This window comes from Macaca nemestrina, chromosome 19 (assembly GCF_043159975.1).
Source record: "Macaca nemestrina isolate mMacNem1 chromosome 19, mMacNem.hap1, whole genome shotgun sequence".
Lineage (NCBI taxonomy): Eukaryota > Metazoa > Chordata > Mammalia > Primates > Cercopithecidae > Macaca > Macaca nemestrina.
Window position 1 is genome coordinate 63317611 of NC_092143.1, and position 15618 is coordinate 63333228.

At 34.8% G+C, this 15618-nt stretch overlaps 1 long non-coding RNA gene across 16 annotated transcripts in view; it reads right to left on the reverse strand.

Moving 5' to 3' along the window:
- The window catches only part of LOC105465505 (uncharacterized), a 327965-nt gene that overhangs the window by 41660 nt on the left and 270687 nt on the right, over nt 1-15618 (reverse strand). The gene's annotated exons all lie outside the window — the stretch shown is intronic.

A 15618-nucleotide genomic window follows, 5' to 3' on the forward strand; every position in this document is an offset into this window, starting at 1 on the left:
AAATAATTTCAACCTGGTGAAAGTGATAATTATAAAAGTTATAAGTTATTGCCCTGTTGGACATTAACCAGTTATGTATCTAATTCTTCAATTATCCTAAAACATTTTTACTAACTTTTGTATTATATTAGGTTCAATCAGAGAAGAAGACCCAGTAGGAGATTATACATATCTATTTGAATGTACTATATGTTACAAATTTATTTTTATAAGCACCTATATATTTATAATGCTTATAAGGAATCATCTTATACAATTCTAGAGGATAGCTAAGGAAGCCTAAAGTCTGTAAGAGAGCACACAGGAAAAAAATCATAAGTAGGAATTACTTTCAAAGTGTTGGGTTGAAGGAAGTTTGTTGTCCACAGGTGGCAGCTGGAAAAGAAGAACCCCAGGAAAAGGACAGTAATTTCAGACCCAGGAGCTCTTTGAATCTTTGATCTTAGGGAAGGTCTCCGTCCTCTTCCAAAGTTCTTCAAACTGATTGTCGTTCCCAGTCAAGATAATTTGTCTCTTAATTAACTTAATGTCAATTGACATAAAGTGCTTTAATTACATTTGCAAAATTTATTTACAAAAATACCTAAATTAGTGTTTGGTTGAATAACTGGGAGAAATGTTTGCCATAAAACACTCACTGCCTTCCTCTGTCCTTCAAATCCCTCAAAGGAATATCCCTAGGGACCCATGTTAACAAGACACATACTATAAAAGGAATCCTGGGGACTGGAGTTTAGCCTACTCAAACTGATACTTCAAAAAACCATCATATAGATGATACAGATGTAGATAGGGATGCAGATATAATAAACACAAACATGCATGCAGACGTGTGACACCTAGACATATATATATCTAGACATACATACAAACATTTGGCTAGTTTCTTAAATGTTCTTTTGATTGCTTTTAACTTTAAGATGCTTTTCTCATTACTTAATAAGTTGAACAAAATGTTTACATTGTACTTATTTTATATTTGCATAAAAGTCATGATTAGGCCCTATCAAAACTAATTCTTCACTGATTTTTAGAGCTGTCACTGAGTTGTCCATGTAGATTCACCTGAGACAGCCAAGTAAACTCTCTTGCCAAAAAAATGTATATATACTATGACCTGGTGGGTATTTTTTTAATTCCCATATTTAACTCCAACCAGTAAAAAACTTTAACTTTGTCTTTCTAGTTTTGCTTTTAAGTGTGATTTTGTGTTTTATTTACATTTTGGATTCACACAGGCTATACATTATTTTCCATTTGTAGCAATAATTAAGGATTTGGTTTTACAGAAGACCATTTGGTGATACCTGTTAGATAGATGATTGAAATCCTATTCCTTAGAGGGATCTATGACAGAGAATCTAGTTAGCATTTGGTTTATGTGTACATCAATTTATGATCTCAAATCCATTAAAAATATATGTTCACTGGGAACGACAGTCTTTGAGACACAGACTGGAGAATTTTTGTGAGTCTATGTTTCTTTTTGATTTATGGCCAAAATTATAGAACTAAAGATATAAAGTATTTTTTGTAATTTAAAAAAGCCTTTATATCTCATTGTGTGAACATAAAATCTTTTTCTATATCTGGAAGGTATTAATAAATGGATTATTTATAATATCTCTTAAATTAAAGGAGATCTTTTGAAATTGCCTCATACAGTTAAATAAGTACTTATATGTCTATATATAAATTGAACATAGTCAAAATTCATAGAAAATATAGCAACTTGTTTATTACTTTAAGTGTTGTATTAGGTTCTCAAGAAAAACGGAACCAATAGGATATATATAGAGACATATATAAGAGGAAATTTATTATGGGAATTGGCTCACATGATTATGGAGAAAAAGAAGTTCTACCATCTGCCATCTGCAAGCTGAAGACAGAAGAAGCTGGTGGTGTAATTCAGACTAACTTTGAAGTCCTGAAAGCTAGGGGAGCCAATGATGCAATTACCAGTCCAAGACCAAAGGCCCGAGAACCGGGTGGGAAATACTGGTGTATGTTCTGGAGTCTCAAGTCCTGAAAACCAGGAACTCTGGAGTATGAGGGCATAAGAAGATGAATGGTCCAACTTCAGAAGAAAGAAAGAGGATTCGCCCTTCCTCCCTGTTTTTGTTCTATTTGGGCCTTCAATTGATTAGATAATGCAGGCTCACATTGGTAAAGGTGGATATTCTTTATTCAGTTTACCAATGCAAGTGCTAATCTCTTCCAGAAACACACTCACAGACACACTCAAAGATGTTTTACTAGATATCTGAGTATCCCTTAACCCAGTCAAGTTGACAAATAGAATTAACACAAGTGTGTAAGATTTTGGAAAACAAAATATTTCTTATAGAATGCTAACTTAGAAACATTTAAACATTCAAGTCCACAAAATTAAGACAAGTCTTCGGACAAATCAGGCATCTTTAATAATTATAGGCTAAGAAACTAAAAAAAAAAACTATATATTTTTTGTCTGATTTATCAGCATTAAGTATAATACAACATTACATTTTACTTTTATAAAATCATAAGCTTGTTTTCTCATGAAGAAACTAGTTAATCTAAACTTTTAAATTTTTATTTCATTATTATTATTATTATACTTTAAGTTCTAGGGTACATGTGCACAACGTGAAGTTTTGTTACATATGTATACATGTGCCATGTTGGTGTGCTGCACCCATCAACTCATCATTTACATTAGGTATATCTCCTGATGCTATCTCTCTCCCCTCCCCCAACCCCAAGACAGGTCCCGGTGTGTGATGTTCCCCTTCCTGTGTCCAAATGTTCTCATTGTTCAATTCTCACCTATGAGTGAGAATATGCGGTGTTTGTTTTTTTGTCCTTGCGATAGTTTGCTGAGAATGGTTTTCAGCCGCATCCATGTCCCTACAAAAGACATGAACTCATCCTTTTTTATGGCTGCATAGTATTCCATGGTATATATGTGTCACATTTTCCTAATCCAGTCTATCATTGATGGATATTTGGGTTGGTTCCAAGTCTTTGCTATCGTGAATGGTGCTGCAATAAACATACGTGTGCACGTGTCTTTATAGCAGCATGATTTATAATCCTTTGGGTAGATACCCAATAATGGGATGGCTGAGTCAAATGGGATTTCTAGTTCTAGATCCTTGAGGAATCGCCACCCTGTCTTCCACAATGGTTGAACTAGTTTACAGTCCCACGAACAGTGTAAAAGTGTTCCTATTTCTCCACTTCCTCTCCAGCACCTGCTTTTTCCTGACCCTTTAATGATAGTCATTCTAACTGGTGTGAGATGGTATCTCATTGTGGTTTTGATTTGCATTTCTCTGATGGCCAGTGATGATGAGCATTTTTTCATGTGTCTGTTGGCTGCATAAATGTCTTCTTTTGAGAAGTGTCTGTTCATATCCTTTGCCCACATTTTGATGGGATTGTTTGTTTTTTTTTCTTGTAAATTTGTTTGAGTTCTTTGTAGATTCTGGATATTAGCTCTTTGTCAGATGAGTAGATTGCAAAAATTTTCTCCCATTCTGTAGGCTGACTGTTCACTCTGATGGTAGTTTCTTTTGCTGTGCAGAAGCTCTTTAGTTTAATTAGATCCCATTTGTCAATTTTGGCTTTTGTTGCCATTGCTTTTGGTGTTTTAGACATGAAGTCCTTGCCCATGCCCATGTCCTGGATGGTATTGCCTAGGTTTTCTTCTAGGGTTTCTATGATTTTAAGTCTAACATTTCAGTCTTTAATCTATCTTGAGTTAATTTTTGTGTAAGGTGTAAGGAAGGGATCCAGTTTCAGCTTTCTACATATGGCTAGCCAGTTTTCCCAGCACCATTTATTACATAGGGAATCCTTTCCCCATTGCTTGTTTTTGTCAGGTTTGTCAAAGATCAGATGGTTATTGATGTGTGATATTATTTCTGAGGGCTCTGTTCTGTTCCATTGGTCTATATCTCGATTTTGGTACCAGTACCATGCTATTTTGGTTACTGTAGCCTTGTAGTATACTTTGAAGTCAGGTAGCATGATGCCTCCAGCTTTGTTCTTTTGGCTTAGGATTGTCTTGGCAATGTGGGCTCTTTTTTGATTCCATATGAACTTTAAAGTAGTTTTTTCCAAATCTGTGAAGAAAGTCATTGGTAACTTGAGGGGGATGGGATTGAATCTATAAATTACCTTGGGCAGTATGGCCATTTTCAAGATATTAATTATTCCTATCCATGAGTATGAAATGCTCTTCCATTTGTTTGTGTCCTCTTTTATGTTTTGAGCAGCGTTTTGTAGTTCTCCTTGAAGAGGTCCTTCACATCCCCTGTAAGCTGGATTCCTAGCTATTTTATTCTCTTTGAAGCAATTGTGAATGGGAGTTCACTCATGATTTCACTCTCTGTGTGTCTGTTATCGGTGTATAAAAATGATTGTGATTTTTGTACATTGATTTTGTATCCTGAGACTTTGCTGAAGTTGCTTATCAGCTTGAGATTGTGGGCTGAGACGATGGGGTTTTCTAAATATACAATCATGTCATCTACAAACAGGGACAATTTTACTTCCTCTCTTCCTAATTGAATACCCTTTATTTCTTTCTCCTGCCTGATTGCCCTGGCCAGAAGTTCCAACACTATGTTGAATAGGAGTGGTGAGAGAGGGCATCCATATCTTGTACCGGTTTTCTGGAAAGGAAGAACCAGTACCAGCCACTGCAAAAATATGCCAAATTGTAAAGACCATTGATGCTAGGAAGAAACTGCATCAACTAACAAGCAAAATAACCAGCGAACATCATAATGACAGGACCAAATTCACACATAACAATATTAACCCTAAATGTAAATGGGCTAAAAGATCCAATTAAAAGACACAGAATGGCAAATTGGATATAGAGTCAAGACTGATCATTGTGCTGTATTCAGGAGACCCATATCACATGCAGAGACACACATAGGCTCAAAATAAAGGGATGGAGGAAGATCTACCAAGCAAATGGAAAACAAAAAAAAGACACGGGTTGCAATACTAGTCTCTAATAAAACAGACTTTAAACCAACAAAGATCAAAAGAGACAAAGAAGGCCATTACATAATGGTAAAGGGATCAATTCTACAAGAAGAGCTAACTATCCTAAATACGTATGTACCCAATACAGGAGCACCCAGATTCATAAAGCAAGTCCTTAGAGACCTATAAAGAGACTTAGACTCCCACACAATTATAACGGGAGACTTTAACTCCCCACTGTCAACATTAGACAGATCCACAAGACAAAGTTAAAAAGGATATCCAGGAATTGAACTTAGTCTGCACCAAGCGGACCTAATAGACATTTACAGAACTCTCCACCCCAAATCAACAGAATATACATTCTTCTCAGCACCACATCGCACTTATTCCAAAATTGACCACATAGTTGGAAGTAAAGCACTCCTCAGCAAATGTACAAGAAGAGAAATTATAACAAACTGTCTCTCAGACCACAGTGCAATCAAACTAGAACTCAGGACTAAGAAACTCAATCAAAACCGCTCAACTACACAGAAATTGAGCAACCTGCTCCTGAATGACTACTGGGTACATAACGAAATGAAGGCAGAAATAAAGATGTGAGAACAAAGATACAACATACCAGAATCTCTGGGACACATTTAAAGCAGTGTGTAGGGGGAAATTTATAGCACTAAATGCCCACAAGAGAAAGCAGGAAAGATCTAAAATTGACACCCTAGCATCACAATTAAAAGAACTAGAGAAGCAAAAGCAAACACATTAAAAAGCTAGCAGAAGGCAAGAAATAACTAAGATCAGAGCAGAACTGAAGGAGATAGAGACAAAAAACCCTTAAAAAATGAATGAATCCAAGAGCAGGTTGTTTGAAATGATCAACAAAATTGATAGACCGCTAGCAAGACTAATAAAGAAGAAAAGAGAGAAGAATCAAATAGACGCAATAAAAAATGATAAAGGGGATATCACCACCAATCCCACAGAGATACAAACTACCATCAGAGAATACTATAAACACCTCTATGCAAATAAACTAAAAAACCTGGAAGAAATTGATAAATTCCAGAACACATACACCCTCCCAAGACTAAACCAGGAAGAAGCTGAATCCCTGAATAGACCAATAACAGGCTCTGAAATTGAGGCAATAATTAATAGCCTACCAACGAAAAAAAGTCCAGAACTAGATGGATTCACAGCCGAATTCTATCAGAGGTACAAGGAGGAGCTGGTCCCATTCCTTCTGAAATTATTCCAATCAATAGAAAAAGAGAGAATCCTCCCTAACTCATTTTATGAGGCCAATATCATCCTGATACCAAAGCCTGGCAGAGACACAACATAAAAAGAGAATTTTAGACCAATATCCCTGATGAACATCAATGCAAAAATCCTCAATAAAATACTGGCAAACCAAATCCAGCAGCACATGAAAAGGCTTATCCACCATGATCAAGTGGGCTTCATCCCTGGGATGCAAGGCTGGTTCAACATACACAAATCAATAAATGCAATCCAGCATATAAACAGAACCAAAGACAAAAACTACATGATAATCTCAATAGATGCAGAAAAGGCCTTTGACAAAATTCAACAGCCCTTTATGCTAAAAACTCTCAATAAATTAGGTATTGATGGGATGTATCTCAAAATAATAAGAGCTATTTATGGCACACACACAGCCAATATCATACTGAATGGTTAATATAAACTTTCTAAGTTCCTTTATGGATTAAAGAAAATAATATGACTGCTACATAATGTTCAAGATTATAGAAATGTGACTTTAGATTCAACTAAATTAAATCATATTTATAAAAAATGTTTTTATAAGGGTAATTATGTTTTGTGTCAATGCAAACATGATTTCTAAAATCCTTAACTTAAAATTTTGAATTAACATCAAGTCAAGTTAAATGATAAATAAGTTTTGGATATCTGGATAATTTCTAAGTAATGCAGAGCAGTGAAACCATGCTGACTAATCATAATTCCAATTTGTATAATACATCTTTGCTTATTCTGCTTATATGTTATACAGTAGTTGTATCTTGGGCTTACATTAAGAAAAAAATTATTTTTGCTATTTTAAGAAGGTATAAAATATGGTTACCCATAGGAAATTTTGGTATAAGTATCATGAGTTTTGCTAACTGCAAAAATGCTTCTCCATGAGACTGTTTTCTCATCTCCTAGTTTTCTCTATCAAACAGAAAGTATTATTTTGGTTAAAAGTTACATTAATGTAGGTGGTTATGACTATACTAGGAACCACAGTGAGAAGAAATACAACTCCATATACAACGTGATGTGATGACATTTTCTTTTTCAAGGAAAAAAGAGAGTAGTAATAGTGTCGGACTAAACTGTCAGTCTGTTTCATATGAAAGAACATACTGAAAGACAAAGCTTTAGAAATATTTAGAAACTTCCAGAGACTTCACAAACTTTAGAAAGTTTGAGAAAAGGAGACTCTATGGCTTTTAGTTTGTATTCGCTGAGTCTGAAAAAATGCTATAAAAGATATTAAAAATTCAGCAAAATCCTTTCCATATTAAGGGCTCATTTGTAAGATAATTTTTCAGGGGAACTCATAAACCTGAAATGTCAAATAATATAATCATGTAAAACTAGAATTTGACTTTCTCTTTGTTAAAAGAATAAATTGGTTTTGCAAGCTTTAATGAGGGATAGTAAAAGGTTATTTTTATTTTTCAACTTTCTATGTAATCAGGTCAGAGAGCAGAGATTTCATATTTCACCAGAATAACCTTCACTGCTTTTTTGTTGACTTTCTCATGGTTAATTGAAAACAAACAGTTCCTTACCTACATAAGAGCTAACATTCTGTACAATTGTGTTTTCTTCTTCTGTGTTTAATTTTAAAATTTACTGAACTATAATATTGTTACTCTGGCATTTGTAAACTTGACCTAATGAAGTGACAAAATCCACTCTGACAACTCTTTATAGTTTGCCTCTCCAGGGTTGAATCGAAGGAAAATGAAACTTTAGGATACCTTTCACACCTCAAACCATTTTTCAGATTTACCACAGCAGTCACAGGAAAAAATCACAATGATTTGCCATAAAAAGAGTGATGCTAGGAATATTAGAATTCTTTCTCATGTTTCTTAATTAGCTTCAAACTATTGTATAAACTGCGTAGGAAAATTTTAAAATAAAAGACACACTCAGACTTCCCTAGGTTAAGTTTCTACACTCCATAGGAAAGCCTTGGAGACTTGTAGTGATTTGTTAAACTCTTGTTATCCATAGAAATGTCCTCACCCTCAGGAGATCTATTGATCAAACTACGATGAAATAGTTATATATTGTACCCACATAGAAATTTTACTCTCTTCAATTACCCTGGTACTGACAACAGTAATAAATTAACTATATTTCAGTCTCATTATAAAATATATAAAAAACAGCTGCTTTCATCTGATGTTTGCCTCAAGGATCTGCTAAAAGCTATTGGCTAGAATTGTGTCTCAAGGCTTATGAAAAGGATTATACTAGCTACTATGAATTATTGATGATTCAAAAAATAGACTCTTGGGTAAAAGCTTACAAGCCGACAACCCTTAAATAATTTTCAGACAAAAATGAGTGGATTGAATAAAAGTTTTCTGGATTCTTTTTAGTCTATAGCAGATCAAAACCATGAATGCATATTGTTGATTCAAAATACAGAATAAAAAAAGTTAATTGCATATGGCTAAATAAATGGATACGAAGTTTTATTGTGCGTATTTATTTTGAATAGTGTCAATTTTGTATTTTTTATGAACAGCTTTATGGAAGATATAGTTCCCATATAATAAACTATGTATGTTTAAGTTGCACAATTTAATACGTTTTGACATATACACCCTGTATAAGTATGTCATCACAATCAAGATTATGAACACATCCATAACCTCCACAAGTTTCCCTGTAGACCTTTTCAATTCCCCCTTTGGCCCAACTCTAACGTGCCCCTGTCCCTAGGCGACCACCGATCAGCTTTTTGTCAAAAAAATTAAGTTGTATTTTCTAGAATTTCATAAAATTAAAATCAAACTTTATGTACTCTTTTTTCATATGGCTTCTTTCACTTAGCATAATTTTTTGAGATCCATCCATGCTATTACGTGTATCAATAATGAGTTTCTTATTATTGCTGAGTAGCATTCTATTTCAGGATTATACTACATTTTGTTTCTCCATTCAACTATTGACAGACATTTGGATTGTTTGCAATGTTTGGCTACTACAAATAAAGCTAGTACAAACATTTATGTACTAGTCATTGTATGAACCTATGCCTTTATTATCTTGGGCAAATACCTGTGGGTGGAATGACTGGATCATATAGCAGGTGTATACTGAATTTTTTAAGAAACTTCAAAAACATTTTTTGAAGTGGTCATGCCATTTTATATTCCCACCAGCTGTGTAGGAGAGGTACAGTTTTTCCATACCCTTGACAAAACATGGCATTGTCAATCATTTAGATTATAGATATTTCAGTAGGTATTTAGTGGGATCTCATTGTGGTTTTAATTTGCATTTCCCTAATGAATTATTAGCAATTGGGGCAAGTTTTTATGTACTTACTTGCTATCCGTATGTCCTTTTTGAATTGTTTATTCAAATCTTCTGTCCATTTTTTATTTGGATTTTTTTATTATTGGGTCTTAAAATTCCTACAGATATTATGGATGCAAGTTATTCATTAGATGTATGCTTTAGAAATACTTTCTTCAAATCTGGAGCTTGTCTTGTCATTCTCTTAACATTGATTTTGAAAATAAAGTGTTTCATTTAAAAGTTAAATTTATTGTTTTTATCTTTTACACATTATGCAGTTAGTATCATATATAAGAAATTTTTGTCTAACCCAAAGTCACATAAATTTTCTCCTGTTTTCTTTTAGACTCTTTAAGGTTTTACATTCAGGTCTGTGATTAATTTTGAACAAATTTTATATTGTGCGTGATGAATCAAATATTATTTTTTGCACATGGATATTGAATTGTTCTAGCACCATGTATTAAAGACTGACCTTTTCCATTGAACTGTCTTTACATTTTTATATATAATATTTTGTCCATATATTTTTAACAAATATGGGCTCTATTTCTGAATTGTCTATTCTGTTATACTGACATCTGCCTTCATGTCAAATAACTATAATGTCATGATTATCTTATAATGAATATTGAATCAGGTATTGTATGTCCTTCCACTTTATCTTTTCAAAGTTGTGGTTATTCTTGGTTCCTTGCCTTCCCATATGAAGTTTAGAATCAGCTAGTCAGTTTGTACAAAAACCAAACCAAACCAAAACAAAAAAGTTCCCAGGATTTAGAATGGGACTTCGTTGAATCTGTGGATCCTTTTGGGAAGAACTGAGCCTTTAACTATATTGAGCCTTCAAACGCAAAACAACCACTAATACCACCATTTATTTAAGTCCTCTTTAATGTCCCCCAGTGATGTTTGATAGTACAGGACATGGATGTGTAGAGTGTACAGGCCATGCTTGTCTTTTGTCAGATTTATCCCAATTTTATATTGTTCAATGTTTTGAAATTGTCTTGTTTTAAAAAAATTTCTGCTTTCAGTAGTTCATTGCTAGAAATGCAATGCATAAAATGGAGAAATACAATTGTTTATTTTAGTGTGCTGCATTTTAAACTTACTTTTTAGATTTGGTAGCTTTCCTGTAGATTCCATTAGATTTTCTACATAAGTGATTCTTCATCTGTGAAAAATGCAGTTTAACTTCTTCCTTTCAAATCTAGATGCCTTTTATTTCTGTCGCACTTTATTATATTTGTTCCAAAATAATGTCGAGTAAAAGTGGCGAGAGTAGACTTTGTTTGCTTCATCATCTCAAGGGTAAAATATTCATTCTTTCACTGTTAAATATAATATTAGCTGCAGGTTTTCCACAAACCTCTTTTTACCGCATTTAGGATATTGTATTTACTTAAACAGTTCTATCAGTCTTATACATAAGTCATATCTGACATTGATGGGCAGCATATGGGCATGGAACATCCACCTCTTAACTTGTTTGTTTCCTAGTTTACTGACAGTTTTTTATGAGTCTTTATCATTTGGACTTAATCCAGTGTTTTTCTTTATCTGTTAAAACAATCATATTTTTTCCTCTTTTTTAAACTTTATTGGTGAATTACATTGCTTGTACAAAATGTTAACCAACTTGGCCGGGCGCGGTGGCTCACGCCTGTATTCCCAGCATTTTGGGAGGCCGAGGCAGGCGGAGCACGAGGTCAGGAGATCGAGACCATCCTGGCTAACACGGTGAAATCGCATCTCTACTAAAAATACAAACAAAATTAGCCGGGCATGGTGGCGGGCGCCTGCAATCCCAGCTACTCGGGAGGCTGAGGCAGGAGAATGGCGTGAACCCGGGAGGCAGAGCTTGCAGTGAGCCAAATCACACCACTGCACTCCAGCCTGGGCCACAGAGGGAGACTACGCCTCAAAAAAAAAAAAAAAAAAAAAAAAGACTGTATATATATATATATATATATACACACACACCAATTTGAGTTCTTAGGATCAGCCTCACTTGGTTATGATATTTTGTCCTTCTTATTCAATTTTGTATTTGAGTTGAAGTTTGTTTATAATTTAGTGTAAATATGGGGGATATTGACCTGCAGATTTATGTTTCTATAATGCCTTTGTCTGGTTTTGCATTGCGATAATTTTGGCCTCATAAAATGAGTTAGAAAGTATTCTCTTTTCCATTTTACGGAGGATGTTTTGCAGAATAGTTATTACTTCTTCCTTAAGTAGTTTATAGAATTCATTTAGGACAGTTTCAATTATAAACTCAATTTCCTTAATAGATATAGAGTCATTCAAGTTATGTATTTCTTCTGGAAAGGGATTTGTTAATTTTATCATTCATGAAATGTGTTCATGTTTTCAGATTTATCATTATAAAATTATTAATAATTTGCCTCTGTTATCATTTTTTTATTCACCAACTGTTATTTGCAAAAAACAAAGCACATTTCAAGAGCTGAAATAAGAAACTTGCTATTTATATGTTAAAATGACCAACAAGCATGCTTAAAGGAAAAAAATATTTTTAGAAATTCAATTTAAAAATGTTTCCCTCTGATAGCAGTACAGTAAATTCTCACTTAACATCATGGATAGGCTCTTAGCAACTGCAACTATAAGTGAAACAATGTATAATTAAACCATTTTTTTGTTCTCATCAACAACAAAATGAGATTGAAAGAAGCAGCATTATTTGACAACCTATTATAGGTCATTTTGCTTAAAGTCACAGTTTCCAAGAACCTATTGACGATGTTAAGTAAGGATTTACTGTACTTCTTTCTTTTTTTTTTTTTCAGGAATTTTTTTTATTATACTTTATATTCTAGGGTACATGTGCACAGCGTGCAGGTTTGTTACATATGTATACATGTGCCATGTAGGTGTGCTACACCCATTAACTCATCATTTACATTAGGTATATCTCCTAATGCTATCCCTCCCCCCCTCCCCCTACCCTATAACAGGCCCTGGTGTGTGATGTTCCCCTTCCTGTGTCCAAGTGTTCTCACTGTTCAATTCCCACCTATGAGTGAGAACATACGGTGTTTGGTTTTCTGTTCTTGGGATAGTCTGTTAAGAATGACGGTTTCCAGCTGCATCCATGTCCCTACAAAGGACACGAACTCATTCTTTTTTATGGCTGCATAAGGATGTGGAGAAATAGGAACACTTTTACACTGTTGGTGGGACTGCAAACTAGTTCAACCATTGTGGAAGACTGTGGTGATTCCTCAAGGATCTAGAACTAGAAATACCATTTGACCCAGCCATCCCATTACTGGGTATATACCCAAAGGATTATAAATCATGCTGCTATAAAGACACATGCACACATATGTTTATTGCGGTACTATTCAAAATAGCAAAGACTTGGAACCAACCCAAATGTCCATCAATGACAGACTGGATTAAGAAACTGTGGCCATCAGAGAATGCAAATCAAAACCACAATGAGATACCATCTCATACCAGTTAGAATGGCAATTATTAAAAAGTCAGGAAACAACAGGTACTGTACTTATTTCTTAACACAGTTATATATCCATGCACATGTAATATGTAATTCTTATATATTCAATACTTGTTATATAAGAAATTAAAAGAATGAAGTTATGTAAAAAATTAAATGCTAGGTCTATTCTCAGCCAACGTCCCCTTCAATTGCACTCCACAAGCCTATGTCCCAATATTGGGAACATCTTGCCATGTGGAAGATAAATCTAGTGTTTAAAAATACCCAATTTTATAAAGCATGGCCCCTACATACCACACAGCTTCTTCCTTTGGTGCTCAACTGATGAAACAGTAATTGATTCTCCTCTAAGTTGCAGCTGCAATTATAATCCAGTTGCAGTTATAACCCAGTTGCGTTACAATCTAGTGACAATTTCTAAGAACTTATCCATGATGCTAGTGAGGACTTACTGTACTCCTAGAGCCACCTATCCCTCTCGAGGATTCTTTTGACAGTCCTGTTGGAGAATCAATTACTGATTCATTAGTTGAGTGGTGACTCAGACTGGTCACCTTTATTTTTCTGAGATCCTATGGACATCACTGACAAGGTTCCCATACAAGCTTCTTTCCAAGTATTACCCAAATGTCCCCCATGCTCCCACAGAGCCACTTAAAGACAATTGTTTTGTCTCTTCAGACTGTTTTTGCCTTTAAGTATACCTTATAATTGTTCTGTTGAAAGGCGGACAGGATGTACTGGGTAAAAGGAGCTATAGGGAATAGGCCTTTAGTGATGCAGTGATAAGATGTGGGTAGGCAAGCATTCTATATTCCTATGATTAGGTCTCAGTCTTTTGGTGAGTCTGCACCCCTGGACTGTGAATTTTGCAGGTGTTTCTCAGCATTCCCCCTCTTCGTTAGGTAGAACAGAGTGGCTGGAAGGGGCTGACTTTGTGAGTTTTCCTTTCCCCAGGTAAATTAGGCTCTGATATAGCCCCGGTAGGTTAGGTTCTGGTAAAATAGTTTATCTTAGGGCAGGCCTTGTTAAGAACAGAATCCTTTGATATATTTCAGAATTCTTTCTTTCTTTTTTGAATGTTTTGCTGTTTTTGTTTTGTTTTGTTTTGTTTTGTGTTTTTTTTTTTTTTTCCTGCTCCACTGGAAGTATTAGGGGATATTTTCTGATACTCACTTTCAGACCTAGTAGAGCTCCTGGGGACAGAATTCACAAAATTATGGGGATGACTGAGCACTTATTTCAGCTCTCAGTACAACTGGTCTCCCTGGACATTTTAAATCACAGAGTTGTTCACGCTGAGCCTCCAGCAATTTGTCAATTAAAGTTTGGGTCTTCCTACTCCAGCACTGACTCCCTCAGAGTCTTGTGCTTGTGGGTTTCTGCTCACATAACTGGAGACTGCCTGTATCAGCCTGTTTCTTTCCAATATGGGAGGCAATGGTTTGTCATATGACCTCAAATCTCTGACAAATCTAAGCAGAGTTATTGATTTTTCAGTTTGTTCAGCTTTTTACTTGTTTTGGGGATGGAATGACAACTTCCAAGCTTCTCACTTGCCAAACCAAAACCTGGAAGCCTTTATTGTAATTTTAATATCTGTATTATCTGTAGTAATGTCACCTCTCTTATTTTTGATACCGACATGTTTGGTCTTACCTCTTTTCTTCCTGATCAGACTGACTAGAATTTATCAATTTTTAAAATTTTCTTAGAGAACTAGCTTTTGTTTTTATTTTCTTTACTTTTTATGTTTCATTGATTTCTACTCTGGAATTTATTATCTCCATTTGCCCGATTACTCTGGGTTTAGTTTGCTCTTCTAAGCTTTTAAACACCACTTAGTCAAATGCTTATTCTATATTTGTGTAAGTCTGATCCAATAGCTCTACGTCCATGTTAGTGTTCTTTAGTTTTTTAACCAACTCAGAAGTAACACGAATGCAAAATAATTCCCAGGTGAAGTCCTTGTTTTCTCAATTTGGAAATATTGCCCTTCCATGAGTACAGTTAAACCTTAGACTAATTTCTTCCCAATTGAAGTGAGGGTGAAACAAGATATTAAACATTTTCTAATAGATTTTACTATCTCTTCTGCTCTAAAAGTACTCACTAATGAAAAATTCATTCCTCTGTTGACATTTTATTATAAGTTCTTAACTGAATACTCATTTCAGCCAACCTGAATCTCTGGTTTCCTTAATACGCTTATATTAATAAACTAGAAAATTGGAAAATAATTTCAAAAATACGCACTTAATTTCATACAGCAAAGCAAAAATGGTTACATAATTCTATAGAACCAAAACCCTGAAATCATAGAACTTTTAACCATAAAAACTCAAAAAATCTTTTTCTCAAAAAGTTACACAATAATGAGTAGGTTAAGACCAAACAGTGAATTCCTCTGTGGTCCAAAAAGATTATCTGTGGAGAGCAAGTACTCTAGAGCAGAGTGTCCCTGCTCCTGGGCCACAGACCAGTACCTGCCTCTGGCCTGTTAAGAACCAGGCTTCACAGGGAGGTGAGTGGCAAGTAGAGAGCAAAGCTGAGCT